General features: G+C 37.9%; 1 long non-coding RNA gene and 1 other non-coding gene across 2 annotated transcripts; one reads left to right on the forward strand and one right to left on the reverse strand.

Annotated features, from left to right (window-relative positions):
• The first annotated feature begins 1,183 nt into the window (after positions 1-1,183).
• LOC113321640 lies at positions 1,184-5,634 on the forward strand. The gene is made up of 3 exons (XR_003346815.1): positions 1,184-1,704; positions 2,655-2,771; positions 4,657-5,634. It is a non-coding gene; the product is annotated as an uncharacterized LOC113321640 (long non-coding RNA).
• An 809-nt stretch (positions 5,635-6,443) lies between these two features.
• Positions 6,444-6,514, reverse strand: TRNAG-GCC. Its single transcript has one exon. It is a non-coding gene; the product is annotated as a tRNA-Gly (tRNA).
• Between the last annotated feature and the right edge of the window lie 15,557 nt (positions 6,515-22,071).

The following is a 22,071-nucleotide window of genomic DNA, read 5'->3' on the forward strand; positions in this document are numbered from 1 at the left end:
CATGCGATGGTAAACATGGCGACCAAACATATGTATATAGGCGATACTATATGGCTTTACTTTTCACATTCACAACACAGCGTGATTAAAAAATATATATATGTATAAATACGAAGCCTCCATGCACTAATTTTATATATATTATTGCCCTTGTCCTGCATCTGGAATGATAATAACGGTTAATTCATGACCACATTTTATAATACTGACCATTACAATGAATGAAAATCAGGGATAGTCCTGCCGTTCTTGGATGTGGCTGAAGTCAGCTTATTGATCATAAATTACCACCAAATCAACAATGCGTCAACACGGGGCTGGGCGAATCCTTGCTGCGCACACCCAGTTCAAAATAAACCGTTCCGGGGCGGGGCGAAGCCTCGCGCAAACCAAATTAAAAATGCATTGACAACCGGTGAGGCAAAGCCCTGCCCGCACCAAGACAAAAGAAAAAAAATGCCTGGTGTGTAACTCACATAGAGTTTTGGTGAGGACACTTGGCAACGTATGATTAGTTTAAAAACTACAAACTCAGAAGAAAAAATTAACTTACCGTATTTGTAATTTTATAAATTCGATTATAAAGTCAAGTACCTGTCATATAGGGCTTCTTTTTCCATATTATAATGGGGAAAAAACTCACATACTTCACATTATATTTTCTGCGAAAATAAAACCAGAAAACAAATAGGGACGCGTTGACGCCTCGCGCGCACCAGATTAACAACATGATTAAAAGAGGAAAAAAATACCCGGTGCACAGCACATGTACAAATCTAGTAAGAATAAATGAGTTATAGATTCTGTAAATTGATCGCAGATAAGGCATAACTGTTGAAAAACTATAGTAAAGGAAAGCAATTTCCACATTCCTTTTATAAAAAAGTTCCAATATATGAGAAATCTTCATATGCCAAAGCTTAAGCTAATACTTGTTAGGAAAACGATTAAGTGAAGTTGTTGTAGTGTGTGAGTCGATTAACCACGTACAGGATGGCCAGGAATAATCTAACGTGAAATAAGCGAATCTCCACGTGGAGACTGATAAACTATACACTCTCCTTACACGATATCGAGGCCTTATCAGAAAAAAGGGACCTTAACATACACAAGAGGTATAAGTAGCACAAATTCACATACATGCTATGAAACTATCTCTTTTTAAAGATAGGTGAACCAATGCTTCAGGTTATATAATGTTATTCTGATGGATTTTGGATTTTCAGGAAATATTAAAGAGGAATTTTGACTTGGGCCGCTGGTTGGCTTGGGCCGCTTGGCAAGAAGTGGTGGATGCATCTTGTCGGTCTACCATAAACGACGCGCCACCTTAAATTGCCTCGAAACACTCCCAACAAAAATTGAAGCCTCCACTTTACTGTGATCATCAAACCCTAAAGTGGCGGATGAGAATCAAGATTTTGTTGCGGAAATTCGGAAACAAATTGATCGAGGAAGTAGGAACGAGATCTCTAATAGTTTTGCTTTTAGGGGTTTGCCCTAATTTTGACAAAAATGAATCATGACATTTCAACTTCTCGTCATTTGATTTCATTTCATGCAGGATGTTGTGCAATAGTGGCTATTATGATGAATTTCCTGTTGATTTAAAGGCTCAGGCAGTGGAAGAGTCAAAAATCAGGAAAGAATTATCTATTGTTTCGATGAAGATTAAGGACATGCTTCAAAAATGTAACTTCAAGGGTAAGCATTCAGAATCACAATACCATTTTACATTCATTGATACTGAATCTGTTGAGAGTAAGAGGTTTAGGAGTGTTTACAGTAGGAAAAACAAGGAAATTGGTAACATGGGGAAGAGGAATGGAGGTGGTTGAAAGGGTTTTTTTTTGTCTGGAATGAAGAACGGAAGTTTAGTTCAGAGGGAGTAGGGGAATCTGGCATTGAAGGAATTGAATTCATCATCATCACTAGTTAAGGAAGATGAAGAAATAATGGAAATCGGAGGAGAATTCATTACCACAACAAGCTAAAGAAACAGTTGGTGGTGGTGGTGGTGTTAATTGGCTTATTCTTGTGTTTCAGACTGCTTAATACTGCATTCTCTGCCTCAAAAATATTTATACTTACTGCTGTTAATCCTTGATCCACCTATATCGCTTGATAAGTTCTACTTGCTTAGGAACTTTGTCTTCGGCTAATTGCCTAAAAACCTCATTATTGTTCTATTTATCTTTTACGTTCTTGAATATCTGCTAGAGTAGACTGTAAGTACAGAAAAGAAGCAAGTTTGGAGTTTGAATGATCGAAAAATCTTAGGGATGTCAATAAATTAGTCAGAGTATTTTGTCATCATTCATTACTTTATTGCATAACTAAATACATAGATAGTCCGCCAAATTAATGATGAAATAGGAGACCAAGTTCCAATGTTCGCATAGAGGTGAGGAAGGCATTACTGACAACAGCAGCATGACCCCTTCAGCATTGTGCAAGGACATGTAACTGGTCCAAGGATTGTGTTGTCGGCTTAAGTCCTGTAGTACATATTCTCTAGGTATCAACAGCTGGGTACTATAGTATGCATAACTGGTCAAAGAATTTTTGGATAAGAGTTCATATGTTTCTATTTGCTAGATAACTGGCCGTGAAAATCATCTTATCAGCTGTATTTCGAATATGTTTTCTTGCAGGCTTGACCGCCAAAGAAGGTTCAGTCTACTCTCAACAAGCTCGTACTACTTAAAAAACTATGAGTTTAGAAGAAAAGCGAACATCGTGATAGAGGTGCACACAAACTTTTTTCCAAGGTTTGTAATCCTTCGTCACACACTACTATATCATTTTCATCTAGTTATAATGTTTTTGCAAAACATGGAAATGGAAAAGATGATAGAAAATTCTGAAGAAGGGCTTGATTTTCATCCTCTTATCTCAAGATCCATAAAGGACACAGTATCTTGAATGCTATAACATTACTATCAATTAATGCTATAACCTGATAAAGTTGACACTTCAATTTAACCGCAGTGAACATCTGAGATATGCGTTGAAGCATGCGCAATCATGTTTATAGTTCTTTCTTTTGTTATACTTAATGGATAATATTGGTCTGCCCACTTGTACTACGTACCCAGCTGCTATTGCTTTTTGATAAATGCGGATTGCAATGTCTGAGACTTGATTCAACAACTGTACATAGATTAGCAACAGCATTGTCATTTTTGGGGTACACAAAGTTTGCATGTTTTTTTGTTTACAGTTTTCTAGTATGATATTGATAGAGTTTTGTTATGGTTCAGTTTGGTCAAGTTAGGGGATGGATTAGTTGTTCTGGTAATAAATTTTCCTGTTGAGAATTTTGTTGGATCAAAATTCGGGGCGACAATTTCTGACAATGCATAAATCTTATTAAAGGGTTCTTGGTGTACATATTAGACAACTTGGTGCCTGTTGTCATTCGAGTCTTTACAGTCACACGATCTGCACCTGCCGAGAGTTTCATTGTTCAAAATTCGTGGCCACAAGTGCTGACAATGCAGTAACGGCTGCTGGTCTGATTAGACAACTTGCTGTTGGTATTCCCTGAGTCTTTAGATCTGCACTTGTTGTATGTTGTAACAGAGTTATGCTCATGGATTTTTATAGAATGAACGTGTAGTATAATGATCCATTTGCTCGCCTGTTCCGCCAAATCTTCCATATTTCGACTCGGGACAACGAACCTTGACAATAGTTAGATGTTAAGTGTTACATGACAGTTTTGGAACGCTGAACCGGAATTGCTAGATTCCAAGAAACTCTAACTGTTGACTTTATATATGGGTAATTTTTGGCAAACATAATTCATGGTTGCGTGTTAATAGATGAGAGATTACCACAGAGATTTTCTACTTAAAACGTAGCCGTAACCTGACAGATTAAAGTAGCTCTTAAAGAACCTGTCGACTGATTGCTGTTTGACTTTAAAGAGCCTGATTACACCAATTGAAATACGTCAAGCCAATTCAGAGAGGATTGGCGAGAAGATGGTCAGGGATAGATATAGAGATGGAGATTCGGAGTCCTTTCCAGACAGAGATGCAGAGGTTCTGTTAACATTTACTTTAGATATCTTCCCTTCCGAAGTTTTTTTCCTATATATCTTATCACTTTCCTACAATATAATCGATCAACCTGGAGTATGCTAATCCTGTACAAACTATTGATAGTTGTGTAGTCGTTTCTCTCCCCGTTTCTCACCCTTCTCAATTTTAGTAGTTATATGGTTATTTGAATTCCAAGTAGTTTAAACGTGTTACGTGCCCAGCTGCTACTGCTTTTTGATAAATGGGGATTGCAATGTCTGAGGCTTGATTCAACAGCTGTACACAGATTATCAACAGCATTATCATTTTTTCGCACACAAATTTTGCATGTTTTTTTGTTTTGTTTTCAGTTTTCTAGTATGATAAAGTTGTTATGGTTTCGGGGATGGATTACTTGTTCTGTTAGTAAATTTTCCTGTTGAGAATTTTCGTACATAGATATCTTCCTATATATGTTATCACTTCCACCTGGAGTATGCTTATCCTGTACATATTATTAAATTGTGTAGTCGTTTCTCCTTTCTCTGCCTGTTTCTCACCCTTCCAGTTTTTGTAGTTACGCCCTTCCAAGTTTTTAGACATCTGATTCTTCTTCCACATTTTACAGGTTGTCGATGAGTCCAAAAAGAGAGAGACTCAGTCTAAAAAGCGAAAGTTAAGTATAGAAGAGCCTCACCCTTGTGAGGAAGGCAAGGGAGGTGGTAATTATGAACCTGAACATCTGCCTTGGTCAGAACCTATGATGCCTGCCATCCAGTACTCTGTGGAAAAACAGAATGAGAATGACATACCCTACACCACTGTGAGGGATTTACATTGCAATGATGTACACATAAGGAATTTATCATGGGTTCTGAAGAGCCCACTACGGCAGTTGAATGAATCGCTTGAAGTGGGTGAGCTTGTTGAGGAACCTGTGGATGCTACAGGGATATGTCCTTTTCTAAGTGCCATACTCCTGATTCTATTCGGACTTCTGTAGATGGCATTCCTTCCCTCACAGGGTCTACAAGCGCTTCAGCTCAAGAGAGTGGAGGGATTTGAATTTATTGACATCTTCAAGATCCCAGAAGAGAACGAGAATGACACCCTTGAACGGCAAGGACATTCACATAGGGAATTCATCATCTTGCTCTGAAGAGGAAACTATGGGAATTGGACCACTTCCGCTCAGGAGAGAGTGGAAGGATTTGAATTTGCGGTGGTGACTTCAAGATTCCAGAAGATTATAAAACTTTGTACAAGAAGATCTATTGTAAGTATGGGCATATGGAAATTAAAAAAGTCATCAAGTTCAATGATGCTATGTTATACACATGTCTCACCAGTTTATTGAAGATCATCTCGGATATGGAAACTGTGCGAGGTGCTGAACCTGTTCTAGGAATAGTGCTTCATGAGGTAGAAAATTAAACTTTTCTCGATTGTTAGTTATAAAATGCAATGAAGCCCGAGACATTTGACATCAGTACGCCAGATATTTGCGTATGAGGTACTTCACTCTCTGTCTATAGGTTTGTGCTTCTTGTAAAATTTTGTCAGATGGACAACTTTTGATAGACACCTCGCACAGTTGGAAAAATTATGTGACTAGTCTATAAGAGCATCCACAGTGGGCGAGTATAACCAAATTTATGGGATGAGATCGTAACACAGTGGGACGGAGTAAAGATCAAATTTGGACCAAAGATCAAATTTCAGACCAAATATGGTCGCGACCAAATCCCAAATTCTAATATAGTCGGGCGTAAATTTAAAGTACGCTTGTTGCTGGGCGTAAATTTAAAGTACGCTTGTTAACGGGCGGAGATTTAAATTACGCCCGATGAAATTTTAATTAAATAAATAAAAAAAAAGAATGAGGCGGACTTTTAAAGTCCGCCTGTTAAAATTTACAAAGAGAGGGGCGGACTTTTAAAGTCCGCCTGTTAAAATTTATAAAGGATGGGGCGGACTTTTAAAGTCCGCCTGATGAAATTTTAATGGGGCGGACTTTTAAAGTCCGCCTGATGAAATTTTAATCATGTACCGTTGTGTCACACCACGGACTAAACCCAAATTTTGGTCTTTTTTTTGATCTTTGATCTTTGGTTTTGATCGCACCACTGCAGTTGCTCTAAAGAAGCATATACTTGAGCAATTTCATCACTGAGCTGAATAGAAAGGCTATTCATACCAAGACATCACTTTGTGCTGCTCTGGTATGATAAGTTTGCCGATAGCCTCGTATGAGAAAAGCAAACTAGACCAATTTCCATATCGGTGGGTGTAAAATAGAGAACAGAGTTTGATCATTTTTACCAAATGATGGTAGCTGTTTGTGTAAAATGAGACAGATAAAATAAAAAAAAGCCGTCAGCTTTGGGAGATAAAATTAAAATAATAATAAAAAAATGCACCAGCCGGGAATCGAACCCGGGTCTGTACCGTGGCAGGGTACTATTCTACCACTAGACCACTGGTGCTCGTTGTTGTTATTTTGTCCCTAAGAAGCTTCTTAATTAACAATAACGAGCACAAACTAAGCTGTGGTGCAGCAGATTTTTGGACTAGTAGGATAGGTAATACTCATGTCCTCTCTCCTAAGAGCAACGGCAATGGACGAGTAAACCCAAATTTTCAGTCGAGTGGGCTGGCGTAGTGGGACGGATCATCGATCAAAATTTGATCAAAGAGTAAAATCCAGACCAAATTTGATCTGGGATCAGGACCAAATCCAAATATAGTCGGGCATTGATATAATCTCCGCTACACATCGGGCGTTGATATAATCTCCTCCATTCATCGGGCGTTGATATAATGTACGCATGAAACGGGGCGTTGATATAATGTACGCCTGAAACGGGGCGTTGATATAATGTACGCCCGATGGGGCGTTAATATAATGTACGCATGAAACAGGGCGTTGATATACTTAACGCCCCACTTTCACAAATTTTCAAAACTTACATGGGGCGGGCTTTATACCTCCGCCCCATTTTTTTCTTTTTTTTTTTTTTTTTTTGTTTCTGAAGCGTATACTATACCAACGCCCCACTCGCGCGTTATCTTTACCAACGCCCCATTCGGGCGTTATCTTTACCAACGCCTGATCCCAGGCGTAATGTTTATCAACGCGCGACCAAATATACTCTTTTCCCACTACGCCACATGTCGGACTAAACCCAAATTTGGTCTTTTTTTTTTAGTCTTTGGTCTTTGGTTATACTCGCACCACTGTGGACGCTCTTAGAGCGTCCACAGTGGGCGATTAAACCCAAATATTTGATCTTTTGAACAGACGTAGTGGAACGTACTATCGATCAAATTTTGATCGACGACTAAAACCCAGAATATATTTGGTCTGGGGCCAAGACTAAACCCAAATATAGTCGAGCGTTGGTATAGTCTACGCTCCACATCAGGCGTTGGTATAGTCTACGTCCCACATCAGGCGGACGTATATTCCACGCCCCACATCAGGCGTTGTTATAGTCTACGCTCCACATGGGGCGTACGCAAAGTTTACGCCCCATTTTTCTTTTTTTTTAAATTTTATATTGGGCGGGCATTATACCCCCGCCCATTTCTTTGTTTTCAAAACAACTTTAGTGGGGCGGGCTTTATATCTCCGCCCCACTTCTTTCATTTTATTTTTTCTAGAATCTCCCCAATCAGGCGTTGGTATAGTCTACGCCCCACACCAGGCGAATGTATAATGTACGTCTAAACAAATTTAGTCTTTCCACCGTAGCGTCACACATCAGACTAAACTCAAAATTTGGTCTTTTTTTCCCTCTTTGATCTTTGGTTATACTCGCACCATTGCAGTTGCTCTAAGCACATATATTAATCTCAAAGATTGTTTCTTAAGCTTAAGATAGTTCACGTTACATTAGTACAAGAAGTAAGCTTGAATTAACCCAAGTCCAATTTGAAGCCACAACACAAGACCCCATTTTTCAGCCATGTTGTAGGCATTGCAGTTAATGAATGTTCTGGAGCTCTGTTTGCTTCAATCTTGCGCAGAAGCTTCTGAAGACAGTCGAGCCTAAATTTAAGCGAACTTACAAAGTGTGCCATGTGGTTTAAAAATGGATTCCCTCCATGCGGTTTAAATGAAGTAGAAAAGTATTACTCATTTCGTTGAGTTGAATTTTCAAAAAGAATGACAAAATTTCAAGGTAAAAAAAGATCATACAAATTAGAAAAGTTTGAATCGGCACCAATTAGAGACGTCAAGAATGATGTTGAGTAGTGCCAAAACCTACTTGGGAGGCAAAACGTCAAGCCAGAAAGAAATCAATACATAAGTTAGCAGTGTCAGTCATTAGTGGCCGACAAAATGTTACACATCGAGTATCTAATGGGCCGTAAGTGTTGCAAGCAAGTGAAAACTACAGCCACATCCATTTTTCAGATTTTGGACACTGTGAAACCCACGGGCGGAAAAGTTCATGTGCGCACCCAATTTCGTGAGAAATTTTTTTCCAAACCCACAATTTATAAAATTTGGTTTCTTCGTATTTCTTCTTCTTCTTTTCGTCACGCGAATTTCTTCTTCAATTCTTTTTCTTTTCTTCCTCCCAACTGTGACTTTCGATCAATAATATAGACAGACAGTATAATCACATGAAGATTGGAAACAATAGATGAATGAAATCGAAATTTAGGGTTTGAGGTGATGTTCTGATATGAATCGAGATCTTGTTGTTTGTTATTTACGAAAGATGTATGAATGGGTTTTTTTCTTTTAATTAGGTATGATGATTGAGAAGATGGACCTGAGATATGTTCTGAGACTGAGATAGGGTTTGTAATTGTTTCAATCAAGTAGAACAGGAAGAAAAGTTGATTTGAGATTTAGAAAATACAGCGAATAATAATAAAGCTTATTTGAGCTGGGATTAGGGCTGCACATGGGTCGGGTTGGGTCGGGTTTGGCCTCACCCACCACCCAACCCACTGCTGGTGGGTAATTGAACTTTTCACCCGCAACCGACCCACCATAACAATGGGTCGCTTTTCACCCGACCCACAATAAGGCGGGTTGGGTCGGGTCGGGTGGTGGGTTACCCGTCATATTTTATATTTTGCTGGAAATTGAAATCAATTTCAAATGAATCCATAAATTTATTTAGAAAGTCAAGAACAATCAACAATACACAGAGTTCAACTAGTTGGGAACAAGTTTTAAGTTGATTCATACCTTCAGTTCACTAATCAAGATTCAAGAACAACGAATTGACGAAGGAAGAAGAGTCTCCGTGACTCTGTCTTTGAGAAGGAGAGAAGAAGAGGCCGAAGTGATAGGTGTGGGCTGCGAGTGCGATGCTTAGTTAGGGTTAGGTATTTTATTTTTTCAATCCAATGGCTGAGATTCATTTTAGGATAGAAAATCTAAGGGGTAGCACGCTAGGGAATATTGGGCGGGTTAGTGGGTCGGGTCGGGTGAAGGAAGTTCCTACCCGCAACTGACCCAACATACGGTGGGTTTTCACGTGCCTCACCCATAGTTGACCCATACCTAGGTGGGTCGGTTCGGGTACGGGTATTTTTCGACGGGTGTGGGTCGGGTCGGCGGGTCGAGTCGGTTATGTGCATCCCTAGCTGGGATGATGAACAACGAAGAAGAAGATGATGCTGTTATGACTGCATAACATGTCAAGCAGTCGAGAAAATATCTGCATAAACTTTTCTGCAGTCGAAAAAATGGATGCATAACACATTATCCGACATCTTTGTTATTTTGTGTGAAATTGAAAATTGATGCATAATGCATCATGCAGTCGAGAAAATGGATGCATAACCCGATGTGCATCCTTAAATATGGTTGCATAACGCATTATGCATCAATTTTTTCTGTACGCACTAAAATCAACCAAAACAATGGCTACATAACTTTTTATAGATGCATAACTTGTTATGCAGTCGAAAAAATGGTTGCATAACTCGTTATGCGTCTGCATAATGTGTTATGCATCTTTTTGGAGGCTGCATAATGAATATGTAGTCGGTTTTCGAAAATTTTCCCTAAAACAATGATCACCTCCGATTTTTTCGTGAAAAACAAAAATTTGATATTGTTGTTTATACTCGTTGTGTATCTCTCTTAAAAATATTTTCAACGATATAAAATTTGTAAAATTTCAAGGCGCGGTTTTTTAAATATGTTATATCCAAGTTTGCCTACCAAGTATACCCCTGATGCATAACCCGTCATGCAAACATTTTTAATAATTTATGGGTGTCAGGAACTAAAAATTAATTGTGAGCCTGACAATGAGAATACTATTTTTTTTGGGCCTGTGCCTAATTTCCCCTGCAAGCAAAGGTTCAAGCCTAAAAACTTAGTCTACATAAGTTAGCTTGTCGGTTAACAGTTACCAACAAGATGCTAGTGGTGAATGAAACAAAAACAGCCGAGTGTCTCTCTCGAGGCACAAGCAACATTGCATACCGAGGATATCCGAAACAAATTGAAGCGAAATCTAGTTAAGGCTTTTGTAATCCGATTTTTCATTCCCCCACGAAAGCAAACGAATTTAGTTACGAAGTTTCTTCCTTTTATTTGGAAACCTGTTTTGAGGCATACTTATTTATTATACCATCAAGGATGCTTTTATAAGGGGTGTCTAAAGGTAGTGCAATTACCTATATATCCTTAAACAATCTAATTACTAGAGTGCCCTTATCCTCAAAAAGCTAAAATCAAAAATCAAAATAACCTTTAAACTTAAACATCTTGGACTCATTCAACCAGGCAATCAATCAATCAAAGGAAACACGAATCGAAATGAGCGATGTTGGAGTGAAAATTCAAATCTCAATTGCTCTTAGATGTATTTTAGAATGCATTTGTAACAAACCCATCTTTTTTTTAGAGAAATACTATGTTCGGCTAATGCGACTTTGCTAGATTTTGTTCGAATCAAACGAACCTAAATTCGTCAGTTACAGAGTGAAGGTCGGCTGATAACTTGTCATCTGAACCTCTGTTTTTTGAAAATACACCTAGGTTCGGCTAATAATGATTTTGTTCGAATCAGCCGAACCTAAATTTGTGAGTTACAGAGTAAATAATTGTTCATCTGGTCAGTATATATGGGTTTTAAAAATTCAGTTTTTTGATAGATTCAACTTATAAAAAGGACATTAAACCTCGTGCAGAAGTCTACCTCTGATTTGAATCATACATTTTGGTCACTTCTAATCACTAAAATCTCTAAATCCAAGTTTTTTTCACTTCTTCTTCTTCCTCTTAAAAAGTCCAACTCTCTCACATAAATTTGATTTCTCTACTAATTTAACACTAATAATTTAATTTTTAATCAATCTTTAAATTTTTTAATTAATCAAATCTAATCATAATCATTAACACTAATTATATAAGGGTAGTTATGTCATTATCAAAAAGGATTGATGAGGGGTGATGTTTTTTTTATTTAGTGACCCTATTTTGACATTATTTAGTATGCCTAAAAAAAATCCAGTATGCCTCAAAACATGTTTCTTTATTTGTTATTAGTACTAAGTATGGGCTTATGACCGTGATGCTGCACAACAACTTTTTCTGCGTTCGTTAATAGTTCGACCGTTACAGGAGAAGGAAGGTAGTTATTTTCTACCGAAAATCGTGGTCACGGGCTAGATTTTGAGTTATCATGGTGATTTGGAATCAGAGATAGAATGAGTGACGCGTTCAATTTGAGGTTACATATCAAATTTCAATCACTTCAGCATAAGTTACGCGACAAGGTAGATTTTAAGTCACATGGTGGCTTTTGGTTCACGATACAATTTTTGGAGTACAATGTTGATGTTCAGTCTCAAGGCTTATTTTTGGATCTCTAGATAAATCTTGAGTCACCACATCAGAATTTTGGGTCCTAAAAGAGATTTTGGGTTATACGGTCGATTTTGGGCACAATGCACATTTGAGGTCAGGAAATAAAATTGGGTTACTGTGAGTTATGTCGAGTCACAAAAAAAAATTGATTCGCATGGAATTTTTTAGGGAAGAAAGACCCGATTATTGGAAATCAGACTCGATTATTGAAGCTGACAATGATGAATGCAGGTTCAAATGTTGCTATTGCTCTTACATTATGTGTCTATTCAGGTAATATTAGAGAAGCAAGAGGGACCAATACAGATTGTACCATTACAGAACAACAAGAGATAGAAGGTGTAGAAACGTCTTTTCGATGGGAAACGGATTGGAGTGGGCACACAATCACTTTCAGAAGTGATTCTCAACAGACTCTAATGTTGTTGATAGGAATGTACGCAAAGATAAGGGAGCAACGATACAAAATTAGCAGAGATTTTCGAATCAACACAAAATTTGATATAAACTTCAGAGTTAATGCTTTTATTTTAGTAAGAAGAATAGACATCATATGGGAAGCTAAACTAGTAGTCTTTTGTAACAACTATTCAATTCAAAATAATTGGAAAGGACATGGATTATGGGTAATCCTAACCTATCTAAATATCCAAAATTGGAACAACGGTGTAATGATCCACCAAAACTCTCTATGTGGAGCAGCCGATAATTTAATACTAACTGAATGAGGGAAACCTATTTTTCTTAAAAAAAAAGAAAGACTAGTTACGTGCTGATAAAACGACCTCGACATGGTCTACAATCTTGAAAGTACCAGCTTTCCAAAAAAAAAAGAATAATTAATTTCTGTGACAATGATCATATTTACAGGACTTTAAAAAGAACATTAGTTTTTAGGGATGTTCATATTTTATGTCGGAAACTCTATAAGATATAATAGGGTTAGTTTAAAGTAAATCCATAATAACTTATCCAAATATTTCATATAATGGCTAGCAATCCTTACTTAATAAGGTGTTCACAATTAAGTTAGTTAAGTTAATGGAGTGTTAGTTTTTTTATTGGATTAAGATATTATTATTAGAAGAAATAGTTTTAGGGGAAATTTGGAAAAACCTAACAAAAATGAACGACTCTAATAACAAACGCTGAGTTTGATGAATCTTCATCTCACAAAGCAAAAAAAATATTCGTAGATGTCAATATATGTCAAAAATAGCTCGAATACCGTGTTTTTGTTTGTAATCGTTAGAAGTTCGTAAAAAATCATAAATTTTTTATAACTTATAAAAATCAGAATCAACTAGATCGATTAAAGAACCTACTCGAATTCCACAAAATCACCTAGGAAAAAGATGAACAACTAACTAATCCTCGATTGGGATAGAAAAACACTAAATTCATTGTGCAAGGAATTTGACGCCAAAAATCCAGTTAAATAATAGGCAAGGTCGATCAAATTTAACCTTGTCGATTTTGTTAGTTGAACTTTGGCACTAAAATACAACTTATAAAATTCTAGGTTAAACTCTTTCGACCTAGCCGAACCATAATATTTTGTGACACGGTATAGTCAATTTGGTCGATAATTAGGGAACTTAGCCGATTTTAGAAGTCAAACAAAATGTTAACTTCTGAAATCGTCTAAGAATTTGTTACCACCTAGCCAACTATCTTCATTCTGACATAGAATGATCACTGGCTTAGTCCAAAATTATAACCTCATCGACTTATTTAGGATCAACTGTGTTAAGTTTTTCGACCAAGCCGATTATTTTTAGAATGTGTTTCTTTTTGCCCTGACGTGTTGATATATTTGTAGACTGTACAGGATGCATATAATAATCCACCTAAACCTGTTAATATTTTGCATGAATATACTTCTTAGTAATAGCATGTACGTTTATTTGACTGAGTGTATGTGAGGTGTAAGTGAGTCTGGTTATGAGAGCGTGCCATGTGCACGAGTGCTGTGTAAGAGAAGAAGTGAGTCGAGTATATTGTATATATGCTCAGGTCCATCGTAACAGATATTAATAATCTTTTCTAATCAATATCAAACCATTCACAATGTAGACATACGATTCTTACTATGGTATTTCTGAGGGTAATCGATCCTAGCCTGTGATTTCTTCACTAACACCACCATTATTTCATCATCACCAATCATCCCAACCACCATCATCATCAACTTCTTCTGCTGTTATGATTCAGAGATTTAAAATGTTGATTCGGAAATGAAATCAACAAGGATTCATGTAAATTTGATCCGAGTTTTTTGCTCTTAAAAGACCAAATTCATAGATCTGAGTTCTCTGCTTCTTCAACAATGGAACTCATCGTCATCTTCTTCCATTAAAAGGTATTTTAGGTAAGAATTAGGGTTTATGTTTCGAATCTGATACTTCTACAACAACATAATCAAGCATGTTTTTCAGATATTTATTTTGCTTTGCCTAGTTGATTGGTAAATCGAAACTTTGTTGGTAATCTCGATTTAAAATTTTTGGATTACTTCATATCTGATTTTCATGTGTTCAATTCCTAATCAATTCATCTTCCAAAATTAAATTTGATCTTCATCTTAGTTTCTCTTCATCAATTAGTTGTGCCGATGCTTCCTAAGGGGTTAGAGGAAGCATTCTATGCTTATTTTGAATTGAAGATCACTGCTGCTGAAAATTGGTAGATATTATGCTGTTCGTGTTAGTTTCTGATGCAGCATCTTGATACCTTTCCTAATTTTGGTCTTTTTAGATTTCCTTTTTCTTTTATAATTCCTTTTCTTAGATGTTTGATTTTTAGGAAAGATAGGTTCATATAAATAAGGGATTGTAAGATAGTTTTATTCATTCAGTTTTAAGAGATAATACACTAGAGTTTTCTCTAAAGCCTTGCATTGATTTGATTCTGTCATCAATTCAAGAGCCTTGCATCGAATTTGATTGAACTCTTCGATTCAAGAAGTCAGGTCTCTAGAAATTTAACCTATATTTCTAGATTGAGCTGAATCACCGTTGATACGCTGCGCCAGGTTGGTATCAGAGACAGGCTACGTTCTTTGTCTGTCACTACAATGGTGAGACCTCGTCGAACACCAGTTCGTACTGCAGCAGAAATCAATCGTGACGCCATTACTGAGCTACAAGCCCAGATGGCTTCCATCACAACTGCCCTCCAAACCCTTCTGGTTCAACAACCAGCACCAGCCGTACGCGAGCATGTTGCTCACGTTAACAGTACCAGAGACGATGTTGATGACGAAGAAAACCCGTTTGCAGACGACGTTAATCCCTTTGCTCCTCTACACACCAACCGTACTCTAGCACCAGATAACGTACCAAACGCAGCAGCTCATATTCATTGGGAATCGGGTTTCAAAACCGAGATACCAGAGTTTCATGGAAATTCTTCAGCTGAAGAACTGCTCGATTGGATAGTCACGGTAGAAGAAATCCTAGAATTCAAACGAGTTCCAATGGATCAATGTGTTCCTGTCTTAACAATGCGTTTTCGTGGCAGAGCAGCTGCCTGGTGGACACAATTGAAGACAACTCGTGCACGTCTTGGAAAACCAAAGATTATGTCATGGGATAAACTTTCATCAAAACTTAAGAAAACATTCTTGCCTTACAATTATGACCAGCTAATGTTTCAGCGTCTCCATACCATCCGTCAGGGAAATCGATCTGTGGCTGACTACTCTACTGAATTTTTTTTACTTCTCAATCGAGTTGATATACAAGACTCTGAGCGTCAACTGGTGGCACGGTTTACAGCAGGATTACGACAACAGATCCAACACACAATCAATCTCTTCCATCCATCAACACTGTCAGAAGCACATCAGCAATCTTTGACTATTGAGGTGCAAACTAAATTATCCTTCTCATCATGGTCTACTGTTCGTTCTTCTCGACCAAATCAGACTCCGACTGCGACAGATGACGCTATATCTGTCAAAGCAGACACACCCATTGTTCCAGCTCTTGACACTCGACAAACTCGACCAAACTCAATTCGTTGCTTTTCTTGTGGAGATTTAGGTCATCGACAGTCTTCCTGCCCCACTAGAAACAGAAGAGGCCTCCTCCTTGACACTGCTGGTAATGACGTTGAAGTAATTTACGTTGAGGAAACTACAGAGCCACAGGATGAAGTAGAGGTTCTTAAAGCAGATAGCGGACCAGCATTAATGTTGCGACGTGTGTGTTTAGCTCCGCGTGGAACAGATATCAACCCTCAACGACATAATCTTTTTCACTCAAAGTGTACTATTGGAGGCAAGGTGTGTAACTTCATAATTGATTCTGGTAGTAGTGAAAACGTCATTGCTGAGGAGGTTGTAACCAAACTTCAATTATCAACAGAACTACATCCTAACCCCTACAAGTTGGCATGGTTGGATCGGAATACTGATGTACTCATAACTCGACGAGCATTGATTTCTTTTTCGGTGGGAGATTCGTATAAGGATCAAATTCATTGTGATATTGCTCCAATGGATGCTTGCCATCTACTTTTAGGACGTCCTTGGTTATCTGATCTTCGAGTACAACATGATGGCTATCGTAATACCTACAGTTTTCGTTACAATAATCGCAATTTCACTCTACAACCTTCTTTGCCCGAGAAACAACATACACCATCAGCTCCAGTCCTTTTCTTGCAGCAAAAAGCTTTTGAAGAAACACTTCGCGAAGAAAGATATGTTCTAATATTGATCAATTCGGTTGTCAGAAAGTCTTTGCCGTCACCTCCAGAACATTTTCAAAGACTATTGGAAGAGTTTCAGGATGTTTTTCCTAATGAGTTACCACCCGGCCTTCCTCCACTCAGAGATATTCAACACCATATTGATCTAATTCCAGATGATGTTCTTCCTAATAGAGCTCATTATCGTATGAGTCCGAGTGAGCATGAAGAACTTAGACGACAGGTTGAGGAACTTGTGTTGAAGGGATATTTACGTGAAAGCTTGAGTCCGTGTGCAGTCCCAGCTTTGCTTATACCAAAGAAGGATGGATCTTGGAGGATGTGTGTCGACAGCCGTGCTATAAATAAAATTACAGTACGCTATAGATTTCCCATTCCCCGTCTCGACGATCTATTAGATCAAATTGGAGCTGCAACGATTTTCTCTAAACTGGATCTTCGAAGTGGTTATCATCAGATACGGATCCGCCCAGGAGATGAATGGAAGACGGCTTTTAAAACTCGCGAAGGACTTTTTGAATGGCTTGTCATGCCCTTTGGCTTGTCCAATGCACCAAGCACTTTCATGCGTGTTATGAATCAATCTCTTCGGCCCTTCATAGGTAAGTTTGTAGTTGTTTATTTTGATGATATTCTCATATTTAGTAAGTCCTTCACTGAACATCTTGCACACTTAAGAGAAGTACTTCTTGTTCTCCGTCGAGATCGACTATTTGCCACACAAAAAAAGTGTGAGTTTGGCTCTCCTGAGGTTCACTTCCTTGGATACATCGTCTCAGCACAAGGTCTAGCCGTCGATCCGAGCAAGGTAGAAGCAATAAAATCTTGGCCTACTCCTACTACTTTATCTGAAACTCGAAGTTTTCATGGTCTAGCATCTTTTTATCGAAGATTTGTGCCGCAATTTAGCAGTTTGATGGCACCTATCACTGATTGTATTCGTCATGATAGTGTCTTCACTTGGACTGCCGAAGCAACTACAGCTTTTGAGATCATTAAGACGAAATTGTTATCAGCACCTATTCTAGCTCTTCCAGATTTTACTCAAGTTTTTGAACTTCATAGTGATGCTTCTAAGTTGGGCATTGGTGCTGTCTTGAGCCAACGCAACAAACCTATTGCCTTCTTCAGTGAAAAACTGGCTGGAGCTCGTCTACGTTATAGTACTTACGATGTGGAATTTTATGCAGTGGTTCAAGCAATCAAACACTGGAGACATTATCTTTTCCATAAAGAATTTGTTCTTTACACAGATCATGATGCTTTAAAACACCTGAACAGTCAAGATAAAATCTCAGCTCGTCACGCATCATGGATATCTTACTTGCAACAATTTACGTTTGTTATCAAACACACGTCAGGTGTTTCTAATCGAGTTGCTGATGCCCTGAGTCGTCGCCATTCTTTGCTGAGCGTTCTTCATGTATCAGTTCCGGGATTTTCCACCTTTGCTGATTTGTATGAGTCTGATGACTTCTTTGGTCGAGTTCTTCTTGACGTACAGAATGGTCTTTCTCGAGATTTCACTATGCACGATGGCTTTCTTTTTCGAGACAGTCGTCTTTGCATTCCAGACTGCAGCCTCCGTCTTAAACTTGTTGCTGAAACACATAATGAAGGACACATTGGTCGCGACCGGACGTTGTATTTACTTTCTCAGTCTTATTTTTGGCCTGCATTGAGACGTGATGTTGAGCGTTTTGTCGAACGTTGCACAGTGTGTCAGACATCAAAAGGTCATTCCACGAATGCCGGTCTATACCTTCCTCTCCCTATTCCAACACAACCATGGACGGACATCAGTATGGACTTTGTGATGGGTCTTCCTCGTACACAAAAGGGTTTCGATTCAATCTTTGTCATTGTTGATCGTTTCTCCAAGATGGTGCACTTCATTCCATGTAAAAAGACTTCAGATGCAGTCCAAGTCGCAACACTTTTTTTTCGAAAGGTTTACAGACTCCATGGATTGCCAACTTCCATCGTTTCTGATCGGGATTCTCGATTCTTAGGACATTTTTGGAGGTCTTTATGGAAATTACTAGGAACCAGCCTTGACATGAGTTCCGCTTATCATCCTCAAACGGACGGTCAAACAGAAGTGACCAATAGATCTTTGGGGAATTTGCTTCGCTGCCTTGTGGGAGATTCTATTAAAACTTGGGACTCAAAGCTTCCTCAAGCAGAGTTTGCTCATAATCATTCACTTAATAGAAGTTCAGGGTTCAGTCCATTTCAGGTCGTTTATGGTCTTCTCCCTCGTGGTCCTTTGGATTTATCTACTCTTCCAGACCGTACACGTCTTCATGGTGTAGCTGATGATTTTGTAGACAACATTCATACGATTCATACGAAGGTTATTACCAATCTCGAGTCATCCTCCTCAAAGTACAAAGCTGCGTCTGATTCTCGTCGCCGTCGTGTTCTCTTCGAAGTAGGTGATCAAGTTTGGGTATTTCTCACTAAAGATCGAATGCCGGCTCATGCTTATAATAAACTCAAGGCAAAGAAAATAGGTCCTGTCACAGTTGTGGAACGAATTAATGACAATGCTTATCGCCTACAACTTCCAGCAAACATCAACACTTCGGATGTCTTCAATGTTCGTTATTTATCACGTTTTGTTCCACCAGACCCGGTTCCAGATTCGTGGTCGAATCCTTCTTCCCCGGCGGGACCTGATGCAGCATCTTGATACCTTTCCTAATTTTGGTCTTTTTAGATTTCCTTTTTCTTTTATAATTCCTTTTCTTAGATGTTTGATTTTTAGGAAAGATAGGTTCATATAAATAAGGGATTGTAAGATAGTTTTATTCATTCAGTTTTAAGAGATAATACACTAGAGTTTTCTCTAAAGCCTTGCATTGATTTGATTCTGTCATCAATTCAAGAGCCTTGCATCGAATTTGATTGAACTCTTCGATTCAAGAAGTCAGGTCTCTAGAAATTTAACCTATATTTCTAGATTGAGCTGAATCACCGTTGATACGCTGCGCCAGTTTCTACTACGAAAGAGATAGGGGAACTTCCTTAAATTGATCAGTTGAACATCCTAGGCCTCTGTTGCTGAATTCTGCTGCACTGATGCTTAATTTGAATTATTCAGTTTCATTCATACTCTTTACTTCATCTCAGTACTCACCAATTAGATGGTGTTGATTCTTCTGCGCGTGTGAGATGATAGAGCTAAGTATGAAGTTTTGAAGTTGAGTTTTGATTATGCATATAATCTACGGATTTCGATTTTGGATTGAAGTTGTGTTTGTTGAGTTTGCTTATGAGTTTGTATGAAACCTGTTGCTAAGCTTGCATATGGTTAAATATGCAACCTGTAGTTATTATTCTCTCTTATTGCTGTTTCATTTCTATCTTCCGTCGATTTGGAAGAATTTGAATAATCCAAGGTGCTTTAATAAGTCCTTGTGTGCTACATACTGCAAGCCTATCACTCTTACTACTATGTTTCGAATAATGCTTTCATAAGTACTTTGAATAATATTGAGGATCCCTTACAAGTTGATGATTATATTGGCAAGAACAGACATGTTTATATAGTCGGTGATTGCTAGAGATTATTATATAGTTTGAAGAATGTTGCGGAGATCTTCTTGAGTAGTTATACTGGAAATCTTATTTCTTACATGTTGAGTGGTTAGATAATAAGAGCAGACAATTTTGCACATCCAAGTTGGTGATTGCTAGAGTTGAGAGTTGATATCAACATTTATGGTCATTTCAATTGATGTATGGAAATTCATTCTTACATCTCATGCCTCCAAGTATTGTGTATTTCTGATGTTGTGTGTGTTCCATCATATTTCCTATTCAACAATGGTTCAACAATGATTGTGTGCGGTTCTTACGATAACAAGCTATATTCCAATCTCAGACACTTACTACTGCTGCAAAGTGAGTGCTTGTCCAATTGCTTCTGTTGGTTATGTGTCTGGAATAGTTTGTTTTGGTACCTGCCTATACAGAATTTACACCTGCACCAACTACTACTGCAATATCAACTACTGCAATCCACCATTCATTTATGCCTACAACTTTTACTGCTTTGATACAAGTGATACTACTATTGTGCTTCAATTTACTACACCAACTACTGCTTCTGTCCTGCACCTTCTCTCAACTTACTAATCCACAGCTGCCATCAACTATTAATGTCCTACTACAATACTCTGTACTATCTTGCTTACTGTTGATGTTCCATTTGTTCAACCTCTACAATACGATGGTGCTACTTACTGTTTATGCACTGTTAATCCTACTTCTCTGGAAACATTACAGGTCCTGGTACGATTGCTTTCTACTACTGCTGTTGCCTCTTATCTCATAGCATGTGTATGTGACTGAGTGTATGTGCAATCTCAAGTGTTCTTCTTCAAGCCTCCTTGAGTTTGAAGGGGGTAATAGCATGTGTATGTGACTGAGTGTATGTGAGGTGTAAGTGAGTCTGGTTATGAGAGCGTGCCATGTGCACGAGTGCTGTGTAAGAGAAGAAGTGACTCGAGTATATATGCTCAGGTCCATCGTAACAGACATTAATAATCTTTGCTAATGAATATCAAACCATTCACAATGCAGATATACGATTCTCACTACTTAGCACTATGCCAATTACTTGATAGGCTACTGATTTATTTATTGTTCAATCTTTTGAAGTTGTTAATTTCTACAGTTGTCTCTTCATGCACTGCCATATTATTCTTCTCATTTTAATATTGTTTCACAAAGTTGTTCATTTTTTTTATATGGATAAATTGCATAAGTTGCATGTATTTTACACAGGAGGTAGACCGGGTTTTCGCCAACTTGCTTAAAACAAAGTTGAGAAGTTTGAGAAATCATTCATTGTCGTCCCAAGTTTAATTAATCTCAATTGGTTGGAATTCGAGTTAAAGGATTCCGTAGTTGTGTTGTTATCAATGGAGTAGCTTACACGGGAAAAAAAAAATGGAAAGAGAGTTAAAGCGGTTTGCACACCGTAACTATATACACTATTAAAATAACAATTTCATCTGCATGAAACTAAATTGTGTATTATGGACCTTAAGAGGAAGTCAAATGATGTTGTACAAGACCTAAATCTTATTAGGTTGAAGTTAATCTTGAGAGTTCTAGACTTCGTTGAATGAAGTTCAAAAGTTGCACAAGCAACTTTGTTTGTAATATGAGGAAACAAATATAGGTCTTCGGAAATTCATGGTTTTTTTATCAATAAATTCATAGTAAGCTCTTAATGTATTAGAATGAGTTTGTCCAATATTTTTCTTCTTTTCATTTGGTGTGAATGTAGTTATTACGCATGGTGAATCTAATATTCGTAATGCTTATCTTTTAAACTTCTTCGTAACTGCGACATCAACATAATCTTTGTAACTCGTTACTAGATTTTGTAGAGAACATAGGGTTGATTTCATGCCTAGAAAACTTTGTTTAATTAAACGAGTTTAAGGAAGTAGACTTACAAAC

The sequence above is a fragment of the Papaver somniferum genome, chromosome 11 (assembly GCF_003573695.1).
Source record: "Papaver somniferum cultivar HN1 chromosome 11, ASM357369v1, whole genome shotgun sequence".
Taxonomy (NCBI): domain Eukaryota; kingdom Viridiplantae; phylum Streptophyta; class Magnoliopsida; order Ranunculales; family Papaveraceae; genus Papaver; species Papaver somniferum.